Source organism: Agrilus planipennis, unplaced genomic scaffold (assembly GCF_000699045.2).
Source record: "Agrilus planipennis isolate EAB-ADULT unplaced genomic scaffold, Apla_2.0 scaffold189, whole genome shotgun sequence".
In the NCBI taxonomy this organism is placed as follows: domain Eukaryota; kingdom Metazoa; phylum Arthropoda; class Insecta; order Coleoptera; family Buprestidae; genus Agrilus; species Agrilus planipennis.
In genome coordinates this window covers 340079-353431 of record NW_020439010.1, presented here as the reverse complement: position 1 = coordinate 353431, position 13353 = coordinate 340079, and the positions used below count along the sequence as shown (strand labels likewise).

Below are 13353 nucleotides of genomic sequence, written 5' to 3'. Positions count from 1 at the left end.
GTGGCAAAATTAGCAGGCAAAAGAATACACCATCGGATAATTAGCCGTCAAGTCAAAAGTTAGCCGGGACACGGGAAATCCCAAAACCAGTTTGCATGATGCTAAATTCAAATGATGCTATCTCATGTAAAAATTGTAAAACGGGTTAGGAAAATCTTAGACGGTTAGAATCGGTCTCACAATTAATCGGGGACGATAAGGACTAATAACCAGGGGGTTAAATTTTTAGTTAGTTAGTAGAAGCGTGAGTACTTCGAACCGGGTTGATGATTGTAGTCGCTTATACTGCCAATGAAGGGATTCGAACTTTTTTAAAAATAGCATCATTTTTCGATTTTGAGTGAGATTATAATAGTGGGGTTTCCCGGGTGGCGGCTAATTTTTAACTTTCACGAACAATTTTTAAAATATTCACCTATTATAATCGTAATCGATGTAGGGGTTATCAGGCCGTCAAGAGTGAAAAATTTCAAACCCCTTGTTAGCGGCTAATTATGAAACCAGTTGTCTAGGATTTTACTAACTGATTTTACATGGTTTTTAGGTTTCCCGGGTCGCGACTACTTTACGGTTAATTTGTGACTAATTATCTGATGGTTTATATTTTTTGTCTGCAAATTATGCCATGCCAACTTCAATGGGGTTGTAGAAATCACGATGCAAGCCATTTTCTGTGACCATAATTTTTATATTCTATATATTATGTTTTGCATTTTAATAGAAGTGTATAGCCTTTAATTATCCCGAATTTCCAAACTGTGTAAAAATTGTTTAAGGTGCACCCAAATGCGGTGGGGGCGGTGTTTTAGGGGAAACACCCGTTTTCGAAAAGGTCACCTTTTACGTATTCTACTGCTGTCCAGGATTTAATTTGGCCCCAAAATTAGTCTAATGAATTCTTAATTATAGCTCACTCAGATTTAAATTGGGGAATTAAGACGCTTAACTAAAAATGAGATTTCAAACGTCAACTACCTTAATGCCAAAAGGGATATTAAAGACCGTTGTCCTTATAAGGCACAGTTGCATTTTAATTATATGTATAGATTGCATCCTTTAATTAGTCGCTTTCATAGAGAGCTGATTTCAGAAAGTTGAATTTTCAGAGGAGATAGTCTCACAAATTATCATTATTATAAACCTATATCTACGCAGGTACGTAGAAAATTATTATAGGTGTAACAGAAATNATCCTTTTCTTTTTTGGCGGAACCCCTTCTTGACAAAAATATAAACTGACAATAGTTTTATGTCTAAGAACCCTGACACCTTATTGTGTACATGATCTTCAACTTGAATTTTGAATTTAAAATCATTACATTACTTATATTAAGTAGCATTAAAATTAGGTTTAATGCCTGAAAATTGAATTCGATTATCCGAAACGGCGTCCAGTCGAGTTCTGAATGTGTTTTTACTATAGACGTCAACTGAAAAGCTCGTTTGTAATTTGGAAGTAATTTGTAACAAACAGTCCTAGTTAAAAATTACATTATCGAACCTCTGACTTATTGTTAAGGGCGCCAAAATTATTTCTGCCCGGAACCTCTAAATTGCTAGATCGGATTTATTGAATTTTAACGTAAGATCGAACGTCCTATCCTCACATCTGGCATCTAGGTAGGTACATTCCTATCACAATAATAGCGTGGTCCCCAGTTTCTAACATAAAATAAACTGTTAACGTTCGACCTTGATTACTCGTTTGGTCATCAAATATATCGCTGTTACTGCTGCTTTTCGCAGAAGTTTTTTAGGAAAAAGACCATATCTCGCGGAACATCAGATGATAGGGAACACCAGGGTTCCACAGAACACCTTTTGGGAACCACTGATGTATCAATGGGTATTATTTTGTATTATTCTTATTATTATTATGATCAGTTATCTTTAAGTCTATAGGTCAAAAGTGCACGAAAAGGAAACCCGGAGGAAAGCCTGTATAAGTGTGTGTGTTTGTGTATGTATTTGTGGATTTATTTATAATAGCTGTCTTTGTGGCGTTCTTATGTAATTCTATTATTTCTTCCTACATATGTACCTACACAGACATACATATACAGGCACACAATAACGCCGTCGGTGACAGTGACCTAGATTATCAAACGCAGACATATCGTAGACGCGGTCGCAGAAAAGTTCAAGGCCATTTCCTGTCCAGCCTGTTCTGCAAATTAACGACGGAGACATGTTTGCGTGGAACGTTCTTAGTTAAGCCGCTGCCAACTTAGCAGAAGAAGAATTCTTTAATTTATTATTATCCTTGTACTTTTTAAAATGCGAATAAGTAATATTTTTGTATGCATGTACGTACATGTATTCTTGTATTAATTATAATTAAACTCGCTTTAATTATAATGTCTATAAATAGCACAAAGAACGAATAGTCATAACTGTTTATTATTAGCCAAGACATTTCACATGTGTACAAATATAATGTACATAAATTGTAGCAGGAAACGTATCACATCAATAAAAACATACCACATACATACATGTATATATTTTAAGCAGTAGCGGCTGAACATAAGACATAAGCGTCTGGAGAGGGTTAGTCGTGACCATTTCCCATACCATAACCTAACCTAAACTCATAAACCCTTACTGCATAGCATTCCTGATGTATATGCCATTTAAAGAAACTTTTCCTACCATAATCTAACCTAAGCTCATAAACCCTTACTGCGTAGCATCCCTAATGCATATGCCAATCAAAGAATCTTTTCCTACCGTAACCTAACCTATACCTTTAACGTACTTCACAACTTACGTACACCAATCATGAAAGCCTCTCTCACCATAACCTAACATAAGCCCATGGTGCATAGTACTTCGCAATTAATGAATGCTCCTTCATTAACGTGTAATATCAGTCTACAATATAAGTATAACACTTCATACATGTCAATCGGGAAAACCTTGTCCACCATAACCAAGCGGAAGTCTAAGGTGCATGACACTTCACTATAACCTAACCTACAAGCCAATCAGGGAACTCTTCCGCCATCCACCATAACCTAATGTAAAAAGGGTTCATCTACATCAGGGGTCAGAACTTTATAGACAAAAGAACCAAATTATCGGAGAAAACAAGGTAATGAACGTATCAAAGAGCCATATATTGCATCATCATCATCATATTAAGTCATAATTCTGGAGATTGGATGGACACACATATTTCTATCCTGAGCCACTTTAAATGTCAGATGAGAACTGTCATTTGCAAGTGTTATGAGAACTTGATATGATATTGTACGTTTCTATATAAATGTAACCGGGTATACAAAAAAAGAACAATATTATCTAAAAGTATTACTTTTTGATGCATTCAAATAAATCGCTAAAAATAATCGTAAAAAAGAGTTTTAATTAATAACTTTGTCTCTCTAAATAATTAAAATACATCGAAAAAGATTAGTTTGTCTTCATATTTGAACCTTGAGTTATCCAGACATAGGAACAAAGAACACTTACTCCGAGAACATCCTTGTAGATCCCCTTTTTTTAATTTTTTAGATTTAGTGTTAAAATTTAGCAAAGCAAATACTAAAAATGTTTTGTTTCAAATAAAGAATATATTACAGTTGCTTTAAATAGTTTAACTCATTTATCCATCGGAAGTAATAATTTTTGGTTTAGTCTTAGTCCTGCATATTCGGTCTTTGTTTTAGTATTGGTCTTGTTCGTTCGGTTTTGGTCTTGTTAGTATAAAGACAGTCTTGGTATTGATCTCGCATTTTCGTAAGACCAAAATTAAGACTAATTTTCCTCATAACTAATCCATTTATAAGAGCACGATTAGCTTTCTTGAATACGGTGAAAACTGGAAAGCCAAGCCATTCATTGTAGTTTGCATTAATAATTTCCAAAATAAAAAGTTGGTTTACAAACCAATACCTAGGGTATTTTGCACTTTGTATTTGCATTTTCAATTCGAACTATTTTAAATTGAACGACTCCTGCGAAGATAACAACTACAACTTGTACTTTACTCACTGTCTTCTCAATACCATTTTTATAATAGAGTCACGAGTCGACACTGATTATAATGCGAGCTCTTTTGAATTAAGACAATTTTATTACATTGCGGTTAATGGCTCGATAGAGTTTCTGAATGGACCAAGACGTACCGAGATCAAGTTGAGGATAAAAATATTTTTATTGTCATGAGAACATTGTCTGCTACACAAAACTTTTAATTACAATATAAAATATACAAATGTACCTACTCATGCTCTATATATACGTACATATGTATAGTATATCGTTGAGAGTTCAAAAACAGTAAGGATTTTGAATGAAAATTGGATTTGGAAAACAGGAACACTTCAATTAAAAAGCGACGCAGTTGGTGGGTGACATTTCCCATCAAACTTATGGAATTTACGCACAGGTATACGAATATGTCGAATTACGTGGTAAATCAATGTTGTTACAATTTATGGCGTTATACGCAAGTTAAAGCGTAATAAACCAGATTTGTTGGTTCATTGTACTCTGCAGAACAACGAAGGTGAATACAAAATTTTAGGGGTGCATACGGTTGTTTACGGGAATTTTACCTTTTCACAGAAATACAAAGGAGGTTGATTTGGCTTAATACGGGCTAGCACCTGCGTACGTGCAGGGAAGCGGAAGTACTATGGGAAAATTATTGACAGAACTGGTCGTCCATTTATTTGGTATTCTGATCAAAAAGGTGCAAATCACATTTGAATAAACATCAACCACATTGCCCAAAACAAAATTCTTGATTCATCCGTGTGAAAAAAGAAGCGAATTAATTTTCAAATTGAAAACCTAATGTACATTTTTGTACAGTAAGCAAATTTAAATAAACTAATCAATGAAATTTACAATTCATAAAACTATTTAAACCTGTTTATCATCATAAGGTCGTCAGTCCTAAGACTGATTGGACACGCACCTCCACTCTTTCTTATCCTAGGCTAATCTTCGCATTTCCCTAAAACTAGAACGTCCCACATTCTTAACTATTTGCGAACAGTAATCTGGTCTGGGTATACTTCTACTTATCTTAACTCCTATTTCTGCCTCTAATGTTTCTGACTAGCCCTTCATGCCTGAAACGATGTCCTAATACCAACCTATCTCGCCTAATTCTTATTGACTTCCATAGAGTCCTCTGATCTACTATTCATTCGAATACCTCTTCAATTCTAACCTTCTCTTTCCGCGGTATCTTCATCATTCGCCTGTAACACCACATTCTAACACTTAACCTTTTCTTTTCTGTATTTCTAAACTTTCAAGGAAAACTTGAGTAGTGAGCTTAGGCCCTAAGTTTTTTATAAACTCATAACAATATAGAAACTAGAACACTTAACGTTAATAATTTATACAAAATATGTTTGTAGAATTGGGAAATTATACACATATAGGTACACTTGCTTGAAACAAAACGTTGACGGATAATTGCAAGTAATAATAATTGCTGGTGTCAATATACATATTACTTACATACTTACATCCTCCTTCCTTTCCAACGGAAATATTACATGTCCTGAAGTATGTAGGCATTGGAAACGATCGTATTAAATTTAGCGTAAAAAGCGGTAACCAAAGCATCAATTTGCCACTTTTTTGATGACGAAAAACAAACTTCACCGCACACATGTTGCGCTATTCACGGTCTTTGGATGGGAAACGATGTTGATTCCTTAGACGTTCACTTGCGTTACAAGAATATCTTCGTTTTTATTAGAAGGAAACAAAAGTTTTTCCCTTTTTCATAAAATCAAATTTTTACACGCGGTTAAAACAAAAGGAAATCCAATATTCTTATATTATATAGTTATAGAAAATAGTTTCACAACCTTTAAAAAAAAAATAAATAGAGAAAACTAGTGCAAACTGGACATGCGCCCTGTGAATTGTGTATCATTATGACACCTCTGTGGTGCTCGAACAACTGCGGGTCATAAATCATATAGCAGACAACATTAGTACGACGAAAAGAACTTACGGGAAGTTTCCGAAAACACTGAAGAATATTCAGTGACTGTACCAACTGTGCGCGACCATGAAAACTGAACTAAAGAGTGTCTATAAACTTACAATATTATTAGTAATCGATTATCATTTAAATAGCTGCATGTTCATTGTTTTTGGGTTAAATAAATCCATTATACAATACTTGTATAAATAAATAGACGTACTAATATTTGTTTGTGCTTGAAACGCTATTCTCTTTTAATGTATTTACCGCTTTTTCTAGATATCGAAAATCAGCGACTTCTTGTAGTTTTTTGTTTCCAATTTTTATTTATTTTCATTCGTATTCTTCTATCAATACGGTTTCCATTTTATTTAATACTATTCCTAACTAGTCCTTGCTGTTTGATAATACCGCTACGCAAGTAACAGCATGCTAATAATACCCCCATATATCTACTTCGAAACCCGCCCTGTCTTTATTAATATTAATCGCATCGTCGATATATAGATTATAAATTAGCGGTATAATACGAATTCTTACATTGCAGCTTAAATTCTACAACTGCTTGTTGCTGTTAAGGACTCATCCACTTCATGTATGTACCTACATTCATCAACGCGCATTCAGTATCCTACGTTAAGTTATCGATAGTTTAGAATCTAATGAAACTTTAACCCTGGGTTATGCAGTGACAAAACTCAGCCCGCTCATTAGCTCATTGGTTTCTACATTTCTAACTCTTAATGAATGCACGTACATGTACCATATTAAGTCATCGATGCTAATGTGTGAGCATTACGCTGGAATAACATCAATTTTTGGTTGTAGGGTCATAGAAGTGCTGACTACGGATTAATGTTCGTGCTCCTGTATGTAATGAGATGTATGTTATTGAATGCGCATTGATAAATGCACGTACATGTACCATATTAAGTCTTCGATGCCCGTGTGTCTGAGATTTATACTGGAATAACATTAAGTTGTTGGTTGTATGCTCAAAACAGTGCTGACTACAGATTAATGTTCGTGTTTTTGTTTGTAACTAAATGTGTGCTATTGAATGCACATTGATGAATGCACGTACATTACTATATTAAGTCATCGATGCCCGTGTGTCTGAGCCTTATACTGGAATAACATCAAGTTGTTGGTTATACGGTCAAAAAGTGCCGACTACAGATAAACGTTCGTCTGTATGTAATTACAAAAATGTACGTTTTTGAATGTGCGTTAATGAATGCATGTACCTACATGTATTCAGTCACCTACCAACGTTTGAGTTGACCTTACAGTCAAAAAGTGCGGCCTGCAAATAAAATTTTAAACGTCTCCATGAAGCTAAATGTACATTATTACATAGACGTTATCGAATGCACGTACATTTATTGAGTCATCTACGTTATTGAATGCGAATTGATAAATGCACGTACGTGTATCATATTAAGTCTTCAATGCCCGTGTGTCTGAGCTTTATACTGCACTAACATTAAGTTGTTGGTTGTATGCTCAAAACAGTGCTGACTACAGATTAATGTTCGTGCTTCTGTTTGTAACAAAATATTTATTATTGAATGCATATTGATGAATGCACGTACATTACCATATTAAGTCATCGATGCCCGTCTGTCTGAGCCTTTTACTGGAATAACATCAAGTTGTTGGTTATATGGTCAAAAAGTGCCGACTACAGATAAACGTTCGTCTGTATGTAACTACAAAAATGTACGTTTTTGAATGTGCGTTAATGAATGCATGTACCTACATGTATTCAGTCACCTACCAACGTTTGAGTTGACCTTACAGTCAAAAAGTGCGGCCTGCAAATAAAATTTTAAACGTCTCCATGAAGCTAAATGTACATTATTACATAGACGTTATCGAATGCACGTACATTTATTGAGTCATCTACGTTATTGAATGCGAATTGATAAATGCACGTACGTGTATCATATTAAGTCTTCAATGCCCGTGTGTCTGAGCTTTATACTGCACTAACATTAAGTTGTTGGTTGTATGCTCAAAACAGTGCTGACTACAGATTAATGTTCGTGCTTCTGTTTGTAACAAAATATTTATTATTGAATGCATATTGATGAATGCACGTACATTACCATATTAAGTCATCGATGCCCGTCTGTCTGAGCCTTTTACTGGAATAACATCAAGTTGTTGGTTATATGGTCAAAAAGTGCCGACTACAGATAAACGTTCGTCTGTATGTAACTACAAAAATGTACGTTTTTGAATGTGCGTTAATGAATGCATGTACCTACATGTATTCAGTCACCTACCAACGTTTGAGTTGACCTTACAGTCAAAAAGTGCGGCCTGCAAATAAAATTTTAAACGTCTCCATGAAGCTAAATGTACATTATTACATAGACGTTATCGAATGCACGTACATTTATTGAGTCATCTACGTTATTGAATGCGAATTGATAAATGCACGTACGTGTATCATATTAAGTCTTCAATGCCCGTGTGTCTGAGCTTTATACTGCACTAACATTAAGTTGTTGGTTGTATGCTCAAAACAGTGCTGACTACAGATTAATGTTCGTGCTTCTGTTTGTAACAAAATATTTATTATTGAATGCATATTGATGAATGCACGTACATTACCATATTAAGTCATCGATGCCCGTCTGTCTGAGCCTTTTACTGGAATAACATCAAGTTGTTGGTTATATGGTCAAAAAGTGCCGACTACAGATAAACGTTCGTCTGTATGTAACTACAAAAATGTACGTTTTTGAATGTGCGTTAATGAATGCATGTACCTACATGTATTCAGTCACCTACCAACGTTTGAGTTGACCTTACAGTCAAAAAGTGCGGCCTGCAAATAAAATTTTAAACGTCTCCATGAAGCTAAATGTACATTATTACATAGACGTTATCGAATGCACGTACATTTATTGAGTCATCTACGTTATTGAATGCGAATTGATAAATGCACGTACGTGTATCATATTAAGTCTTCAATGCCCGTGTGTCTGAGCTTTATACTGCACTAACATTAAGTTGTTGGTTGTATGCTCAAAACAGTGCTGACTACAGATTAATGTTCGTGCTTCTGTTTGTAACAAAATATTTATTATTGAATGCATATTGATGAATGCACGTACATTACCATATTAAGTCATCGATGCCCGTCTGTCTGAGCCTTTTACTGGAATAACATCAAGTTGTTGGTTATATGGTCAAAAAGTGCCGACTACAGATAAACGTTCGTCTGTATGTAACTACAAAAATGTACGTTTTTGAATGTGCGTTAATGAATGCATGTACCTACATGTATTCAGTCACCTACCAACGTTTGAGTTGACCTTACAGTCAAAAAGTGCGGCCTGCAAATAAAATTTTAAACGTCTCCATGAAGCTAAATGTACATTATTACATAGACGTTATCGAATGCACGTACATTTATTGAGTCATCTACGTTATTGAATGCGAATTGATAAATGCACGTACGTGTATCATATTAAGTCTTCAATGCCCGTGTGTCTGAGCTTTATACTGCACTAACATTAAGTTGTTGGTTGTATGCTCAAAACAGTGCTGACTACAGATTAATGTTCGTGCTTCTGTTTGTAACAAAATATTTATTATTGAATGCATATTGATGAATGCACGTACATTACCATATTAAGTCATCGATGCCCGTCTGTCTGAGCCTTTTACTGGAATAACATCAAGTTGTTGGTTATATGGTCAAAAAGTGCCGACTACAGATAAACGTTCGTCTGTATGTAACTACAAAAATGTACGTTTTTGAATGTGCGTTAATGAATGCATGTACCTACATGTATTCAGTCACCTACCAACGTTTGAGTTGACCTTACAGTCAAAAAGTGCGGCCTGCAAATAAAATTTTAAACGTCTCCATGAAGCTAAATGTACATTATTACATAGACGTTATCGAATGCACGTACATTTATTGAGTCATCTACGTTATTGAATGCGAATTGATAAATGCACGTACGTGTATCATATTAAGTCTTCAATGCCCGTGTGTCTGAGCTTTATACTGCACTAACATTAAGTTGTTGGTTGTATGCTCAAAACAGTGCTGACTACAGATTAATGTTCGTGCTTCTGTTTGTAACAAAATATTTATTATTGAATGCATATTGATGAATGCACGTACATTACCATATTAAGTCATCGATGCCCGTCTGTCTGAGCCTTTTACTGGAATAACATCAAGTTGTTGGTTATATGGTCAAAAAGTGCCGACTACAGATAAACGTTCGTCTGTATGTAACTACAAAAATGTACGTTTTTGAATGTGCGTTAATGAATGCATGTACCTACATGTATTCAGTCACCTACCAACGTTTGAGTTGACCTTACAGTCAAAAAGTGCGGCCTGCAAATAAAATTTTAAACGTCTCCATGAAGCTAAATGTACATTATTACATAGACGTTATCGAATGCACGTACATTTATTGAGTCATCTACGTTATTGAATGCGAATTGATAAATGCACGTACGTGTATCATATTAAGTCTTCAATGCCCGTGTGTCTGAGCTTTATACTGCACTAACATTAAGTTGTTGGTTGTATGCTCAAAACAGTGCTGACTACAGATTAATGTTCGTGCTTCTGTTTGTAACAAAATATTTATTATTGAATGCATATTGATGAATGCACGTACATTACCATATTAAGTCATCGATGCCCGTCTGTCTGAGCCTTTTACTGGAATAACATCAAGTTGTTGGTTATATGGTCAAAAAGTGCCGACTACAGATAAACGTTCGTCTGTATGTAACTACAAAAATGTACGTTTTTGAATGTGCGTTAATGAATGCATGTACCTACATGTATTCAGTCACCTACCAACGTTTGAGTTGACCTTACAGTCAAAAAGTGCGGCCTGCAAATAAAATTTTAAACGTCTCCATGAAGCTAAATGTACATTATTACATAGACGTTATCGAATGCACGTACATTTATTGAGTCATCTACGTTATTGAATGCGAATTGATAAATGCACGTACGTGTATCATATTAAGTCTTCAATGCCCGTGTGTCTGAGCTTTATACTGCACTAACATTAAGTTGTTGGTTGTATGCTCAAAACAGTGCTGACTACAGATTAATGTTCGTGCTTCTGTTTGTAACAAAATATTTATTATTGAATGCATATTGATGAATGCACGTACATTACCATATTAAGTCATCGATGCCCGTCTGTCTGAGCCTTTTACTGGAATAACATCAAGTTGTTGGTTATATGGTCAAAAAGTGCCGACTACAGATAAACGTTCGTCTGTATGTAACTACAAAAATGTACGTTTTTGAATGTGCGTTAATGAATGCATGTACCTACATGTATTCAGTCACCTACCAACGTTTGAGTTGACCTTACAGTCAAAAAGTGCGGCCTGCAAATAAAATTTTAAACGTCTCCATGAAGCTAAATGTACATTATTACATAGACGTTATCGAATGCACGTACATTTATTGAGTCATCTACGTTATTGAATGCGAATTGATAAATGCACGTACGTGTATCATATTAAGTCTTCAATGCCCGTGTGTCTGAGCTTTATACTGCACTAACATTAAGTTGTTGGTTGTATGCTCAAAACAGTGCTGACTACAGATTAATGTTCGTGCTTCTGTTTGTAACAAAATATTTATTATTGAATGCATATTGATGAATGCACGTACATTACCATATTAAGTCATCGATGCCCGTCTGTCTGAGCCTTTTACTGGAATAACATCAAGTTGTTGGTTATATGGTCAAAAAGTGCCGACTACAGATAAACGTTCGTCTGTATGTAACTACAAAAATGTACGTTTTTGAATGTGCGTTAATGAATGCATGTACCTACATGTATTCAGTCACCTACCAACGTTTGAGTTGACCTTACAGTCAAAAAGTGCGGCCTGCAAATAAAATTTTAAACGTCTCCATGAAGCTAAATGTACATTATTACATAGACGTTATCGAATGCACGTACATTTATTGAGTCATCNCCATTTTCTGTGACCATAATTTTTATATTCTATATATTATGTTTTGCATTTTAATAGAAGTGTATAGCCTTTAATTATCCCGAATTTCCAAACTGTGTAAAAATTGTTTAAGGTGCACCCAAATGCGGTGGGGGCGGTGTTTTAGGGGAAACACCCGTTTTCGAAAAGGTCACCTTTTACGTATTCTACTGCTGTCCAGGATTTAATTTGGCCCCAAAATTAGTCTAATGAATTCTTAATTATAGCTCACTCAGATTTAAATTGGGGAATTAAGACGCTTAACTAAAAATGAGATTTCAAACGTCAACTACCTTAATGCCAAAAGGGATATTAAAGACCGTTGTCCTTATAAGGCACAGTTGCATTTTAATTATATGTATAGATTGCATCCTTTAATTAGTCGCTTTCATAGAGAGCTGATTTCAGAAAGTTGAATTTTCAGAGGAGATAGTCTCACAAATTATCATTATTATAAACCTATATCTACGCAGGTACGTAGAAAATTATTATAGGTGTAACAGAAATAAGTGCGGAGCATTAAAGACGTGGTTAAGGACAAAAATTGTCTTATTTGAAATCATGGATACCATCCCTACAGCAGCAATATAGTTTAAACCCGTAAATTAGTTATTAGTATTATATCACATTATTGTAACAACTGTTCTACAGTAACATACATTAATGATTGATATTGTATTGCTGAATTAGCTTATTGAACTACATCATATAAAATTTAAACGTTAAAAAAATGAACGGCTACTAGGGGTTGACTGTTAACATAAACACCCTGAACCTCACTTAATCTAATCTAACAAATAAACAATACATGAGGAAAACAATACAAAACAAATACTACACGGATGCTAGTGATTGCCAGCTGATTGAGTGCGGCGTTGCATGTCGTCTTTCTTTACCAGGGCCGAATTGAAATTTTATTCAACTACCTTCAAGTACGTTTTTCTCGAAAACCGCGGATTTTCGGGAATACAAACATTTACTTAATTTTCTTGCTATATACTGCCCTATCATGTGCGCACTTGTTTCTGCTACACCGTGTACAACCTTTTTTGGACCACCGCACATTTTAGAAGAAGAAACCCTATGCCCATAAAATAACTGTCAACATTACACTTTTATATGAAATATCCTTATCTGTCTTTTTATTACGAAAACAGGAGGGGGAATCGGGGTCCTTAATAAATACTTTTCAGCTTTATAAATTTCTTAAATAGGTAGGCACGGCCACAGGCTATAACGCACCCCCTCATTTGCCTCTAGAGCTACCACGACCCCTCAGGTAAGCCTCTAGTGCCTACTGGGAGCGATAGCGACCCCATATATTATTCAATGAATTTGACCGTGAATATGACTAAATTTTTATTTGTCAAAGAAGAAAGAA

The 13353-nt window shown here is 35.0% G+C and overlaps 1 protein-coding gene across 1 annotated transcript in view; it reads right to left on the bottom strand.

Annotated features, from left to right (window-relative positions):
* Positions 1 to 13353, bottom strand: part of LOC108738019 (G1/S-specific cyclin-D2-like) — a 98827-nt gene that overhangs the window by 83722 nt on the left and 1752 nt on the right. The window lies entirely within an intron of this gene.